Here is a 6102-nt window from a genome sequence, read left to right as displayed (position 1 = left end):
ACTGAAACCCTGATAAACAGAAATCTCTTTCTTATGCACATTTACTATGGACCTAATGCAAAGAAGAGTCGGTATTGAATCTTGTAGACAGAAGGAAAAAAACAAAACAAAAACTATGGATAGTGGTAAAGTGCCAAAATGAAATGATGGAAAGTTTTAAAAACTCTCAGTTCAGACTGAAACTAAAAGATGGCTTCAAGGGAACAGCTGGTATGTTTCAGTACTTGGGGGAAGAGAGGGGAGTAAAAACTAGTGATGAATGAGTGATGAGATTTATTAGAAATTATTCAAATGAATAAATCTTAGGTGCTAAAAATGAATAGATTCAATGGCTGCACCATACAATCTCCTAATCAATACCAGGTGTGAACCGACGCCCGCCCCCCGCCCCCATTAAGGGAATGTAGCTGAAGAACCCTTTATTAGCTTGGAATAAAAATAGTCATAGCAATATAATTCTGATTATAAAACTTGCTTTGTACATGAAGTAGGAATATGAGGAGCTGACACGTAAAACGTTTTGGATTTCTGTTTGTTTTGGGGTCACATGTGGTAATGCTCAGGGATAACTCCTAGTTTTGTGCTCAGGAATCACTTCTGACAGTGCATGGGGAAATCATTTGAGATGCTGGGAACTGAACCCGGGTCAGCTGTGGGCAAGGCAAGTGCCCCATCCACTATACTATTGCTCTGTCCCTCCACCCCCCACCCCACCCTTTTTACTTGTTTTAAAGAAGATAATTATTTTTAAATAAATGTTTATGGTGGGGAGATAGGGGGTTTGTGGAGGGAGGAACCCTGAGACAATGGTGGAAGGAAGCAGAGACTCTACTAGAGGGTGTGGTGTTAGAGCATTGTATGCACCAAACCCTACTATTAACAGTATTGAAAACCATGGTGCCTCAGATAAACATTTAAAATAAATTTTAAAAAATGTTTACTAAAACACAACTCACAAGTTGAAACCACCACGGACACCAGAGTTGGATAGGAAAATCTGACTACAATAGATAAATCTGAGCAGGTTCAATGAAAACAACTTTCAGTAAAAAGCTCCAGGGGAATTCAGTTATGAGGCATAAGGAACATAATATAGGCACAATTCTAGCAGATTTAACTCCAACAGCTTAAGTTTCCATCAACATCAGCAAAAAGTCTTCTTGTGCTCCAGGCAAGAGGTGGGTAAATGAACCAATTCTAAAATATGTTAGTGTTCGCTTTTCTGGGGTTTTGAGGGGTTTCCTCCCAGGCAGTGCTCTAGGAGCATGGGGCTACTCCCAGTGCTGCTTTGTGCCAGGGGGCTACCGGGGCCACCCTGCCAGTGTTTGTGAACTGTTCTGTTCTTTTTCTGTTTGATTTCAGGCTATATTCAGCATTGCTTAGGGTACCATACAGTGTTGAAGATCAAACTCTGCAAAACATCCTCTCTAGTCCTTTGAGCGCTCTACCTAGCAGAAGTCTTTGTTCTTAAAAAGATCTGTCCTCAGAACAGTTAACCATAGTCTATCCTCATGGGATACTATCAGAGCCTAAATTATCTAGGAAATAGAAATAACCAACTCAAATCCTCTATAGTGATCCTACTCCACCCAAGGGAAAGGAAAAATCTGAGAAATAGTTAGACGGAAGTATAGACTAAGAGAGAATTAAAATAGTCTAAAACCAAGTAATGAAGCACACCAACAGATGAAAAATGGACAATTACACGTTCCTGTCAATAAATGGAGAAAAAGCATTTGCTAATGCACAACACTCAGTCCAATAAAAATTAAGTAAACTAGTAATAGAGAGTAACAGCCTCAGCTTAAATAAAAACAAAAAACCCTATAGCTGACACACAATGTTGAGAAAATCAACAACTTCCCCCTATTGTATGGTACAGGGACAGTGATACTGCCTCCCATGACTTCAACCTAAAGCGATGAGTCCAGAAAAGGAGGAGAAAAGCACAGAGCACAGGCCATAGGGATAGTTCAAAGGGATGGAATGCACGTGCTGCATGAGGCGGCCTGGGTTCTGACACCAGGTGTGACTCACACAGAACAAGAAGATAGAAAAGAATAAAAACAGCAGGTTAACAAAAGAATTGAGACCAGATCTGAACATCGGGTCTGCCGTTTTTAAAATTATTGTTCTCTTTTATACTATTTTAATTGCATCTATTACTTGGTAATTGCTTTAAGAGAAAATACAAAAACAAAACAAAACAAAAATCAAAAACCCCCACAAATAAAAAACCGAAGAACTGATGGAAATAATCATGGATATACAAAAGTCAGAATTTTCAGTATCAAAAATTACCAAAGTGTGTAAGAGAAAACTTACTAGAAAATGACAGGGGTCTAAAGAAATAACAGCACTTAGAGGCTGACACCCCAGCATCCCTACTGGGTATAATCTTGAAGGGCCTCCCAAGTACCTCCAAATGCGGTCTTGGTGGCCCCTCGCAGAGCAGGCCTGAGCAGCTCTGAATCCCCAAGCACTAGCATTGACCCTCCAGTCTGGGTGCCTGAGTAAAGATGGTAGGGGCCCTTCAGCACCATTTAGGAGGCCTCCGCCCCCCCATCCAACCTCCCTCCCCTCCCCACACACATTTACACAACAAATTATACTGTGGTCTTTAAAAGTACAGAGTTTTTCAGGGCTGCAGAGATAGTATAGTTGATAAGGCATTTGCCTTGCAAATGGCCAACTCGGGTTCGATCCCTAGTATCCTATATGATCTCCTGAGCTCTGCCAGAAATTAAGTCCTGAGTGTAAAGCACTCTGAGCATCAGTGGGTGTGGCCCAAAAACAAACAGAAAAAGAATTTTTTAAAAAAGTACAGATTTTTATAAAAATTGCTATATAGGCATATTACCACAAAATAACGCCCAAAATGAGCTCTGTGTAGGGATTATATCATTTATATTTTCATGTGCTTTTATATATTTTCCAAATGTGTCAAAACCTTGTTAATATTGTAAGGTAAATTTTTAAACACTCAAAAATCTCATGATGATTGTTTCTGGGCAATGGCAAAAAGGATGATTTAGCTAGATTTTTTATCATTTATTTTTGTCCATTTGTATGAAATGCTGTATGTGTAGCGAATCATTTTGATTCTCTTCTTGGACAAATATGATGATAACATCTCTCCATTTTCTCTCCACTGGACAGGGACCACATGGCATGGCTCTGGCCCACGGATATGGGGAGAATTGATGTGGGCAGGTCAGGCCTGCACATGAAAACCTCTGTAGGACCTACCACTCTAGCTCCTCTCCTATGGCAAGTTTAGACATTAAAGCAGACAATGTCTGCCTGCCACACAGGAATTATGTTGAAAATAGACAAACTCCCACTGTCTGAAGCCACTGAAATGCTAGGGTTGCTTCCAGTGGTTCATCCATCATCACTATCATCAGCAGGAAAGTAAAAGCTAAAGTGTTTCTTCCGAATTTCATGTCTTCTATACCAGCCCATCATTTACTGGATGAAGTCTTTAGGATTACATAGAAGGCCCTCCAGGATCTAGTTGCCTTCACTTAACAACCTAAAAATCTCACTGTCCCTTTTAAATTTCCCAAAGCTCCAGGACCCCATTCTTTTTTTTTCTTTTTTTATAAATTTATTTATCGAATCACCATGAGAGCAGTTACAAAGCTTTTGGGTTTAAGTCTCAGTCATACAATGATGAAAGACCCGTCCCTTCATCAGTGCCCATTCTCCACCACCAAAAATCCCAGTATATCCCCCATCCCACACCCTCCCCCTACCTGTGGGGCAGATGATTTCCACATTACTGTCTCTCTACTTTGATTTCATTATTTCAATCCCAGGCCCACCATTATTATTTGGGATTTTACCCCAACACTCAGATCTGTTGAAAAGACAACCATAGACAATTTGTTTTCTATTGCTGGTTATGAATAACATATGATGTCACGTGGCCGCAGTAGTGGCTGCAAAATTTTGGAATTCTGAAATTTTAACAATTAAATCTGGAGGGATTTCTGTCAAATCTGCTGGGTTCAGAGATTTGTTCCTGAGTCTCTGAGATCATGCCGTTAAGCAGCTAGATCAAGAGCCAGAAAGGCTGTTCATGGGTGGCAACTCGGGATCTTGTTGGGGTGGGGAGGAAAGGGCCGGCTCCATCCCCATCCCATGAGGCCCCACGTGTCTCCTCACTGTGGGCCCAACCCTGACTGTTCAGGACCCCATTCTTTCCTATTAGAGTACTCATTGCAATTGTATTGTTATTAGTTGGCCATTTGTTAGTCCCTTCCACTGGATTATTAGTGTCTACTGATTCACAAATATACTTTCTATGTTTCACTCCTTGTGCTGGCATAAACAGAATGCTGAGAAATTATTTACTGAGTGAATAGAGAATGCATTCTTAAATGTTGAGAGCCCCCAACCCCAACATACCATGAAATTGTACAGACTGGAGCAAGTCTCATTTTAACTAAGCATACTCTCTTAAAAGATGTTAAGGGCCAGAGTGATAGTACAATGGAGAGGGCATTTGTCTTGTATACATCTGAACAGGGTTCAATCCCTGGCATCCCAAACGGTCCACCCACTGAGCCCTATAAGGAGTAATTTTTGATTAAAGAGCCAGGAGGAACCCCTAGTCACCACTAAAATCAAAATCAAAATAAAGAGTTAAATAAAAAATTCAAAAAAAATTTAAAAAGTATAAAACCATTTCTGACCTTATAAATTCATAACTAATTTTTTGTCTTAGGAGTTTACATCAAAATTGCTGTTATTTAAATGGTGGCAGATTTAGAATTATTTTAAATAGGAAAGAATTTTAGAAATATAAAAATCACTGCCATAATTCAAAATGTTCCATTTGTGGAACAGAGATTCTCAGAAAAACAATCTGTATTTTATGTTCCTTGGAAACTCTAAGTTTAATAATAGCCCTTCCATTAAATATGAAGTACTATTTTTAAACATTTAAGATTGTCTTATATGTTACCTTCCACATAAAAGAGTGCAGTTACTTAAAAAGTTTTTCTAACTTAAAAAATTGCAGTTTGGGGGCTGAAGCGATAGCACAGCAGGTAGGGCATTTATTTGCCTTACACCCGTCTGACCTGGGTTTGATTCCCAGCATCCCATATGGTCCCCTGAGCACCGCCAGGAGTAATTCCTGAGTGCAGAGACAGGAGTAACCCCTGTGCATCGCCAGGTGTGACGCCCCCCCGCCCAAACTGCAGTTTTAACGATGGCCACTCAATACCTCTATTACAAATTACAACACCCTAAAGGAAAGAGTGAGCAAAAAGGAATGCCCTGCCACAGAGGCGGGGTGGGATAGGGGTGGGGGGTGGGAGGGCTACTGGGATCATTGGTAGTGGAGAATGGGCACTGGTGGAAGGATGGGTACTTGATCATTGTATAACTGAAACCCAAGCACAAAAGTTTGTAAGTCTACAACTGTAGTTCATGGTGTTTCACTAAAAAAAAAAAAAAAAAAAGTGAACCCTGAGTGCAGAAACGGGAACCCTGCTGGCTGTGACCTCAATCAAAACAATAAATAAATAAATATAAGTAACGAAACAAAAAAAAATTGCAGTTTTACCCATGGAATCTAGAGAACTGGTTTTCTAATTTTCTTCCTTAACAAGGATATCTTAAGATACAAAGAACCAAATTACTCTTTGGTTTTATTATACTGGAAAAACAACACACAGTCCTTTAGTCAAACAACTTTGTGATATTTATATTCCATTGCACAGATATGGTTATACAAATTAGTAACACAAGTTTTTTCTTAAATTCCAAACATTTTCTAAAATATTACAGTAGATGCCTAGAATATTAAAACATCAAGATGGAAATCATACTCTAAATAGATTAATAAGACGCTGAAAATACTGCACATTTTAATTTGAAGAGAATTAAAATGTGTGCTCAAGAATTAAAATGTGTTGTCAAACTAAGCAACTAGAAAGCTAACAACTACAAATAAGTCATGTGATCCACCTTTATGTATGCATATATATATGATTATTCTTCAGATAATCCCTCCTCTTAAAAATGTGTAAGTAAAATACAAATATGGATAGATGACTTAAAGAAATTTAAATTCTTCCTAGTACCTAA

Source organism: Sorex fumeus, unplaced genomic scaffold, assembly GCF_029834395.1.
Source record: "Sorex fumeus unplaced genomic scaffold, SorFum_2.1 ptg000008l, whole genome shotgun sequence".
Taxonomy (NCBI): Eukaryota; Metazoa; Chordata; class Mammalia; order Eulipotyphla; family Soricidae; genus Sorex; species Sorex fumeus.
The sequence above is the reverse complement of the archived record's forward strand: the minus strand, read 5'-3'. Positions refer to the sequence as shown.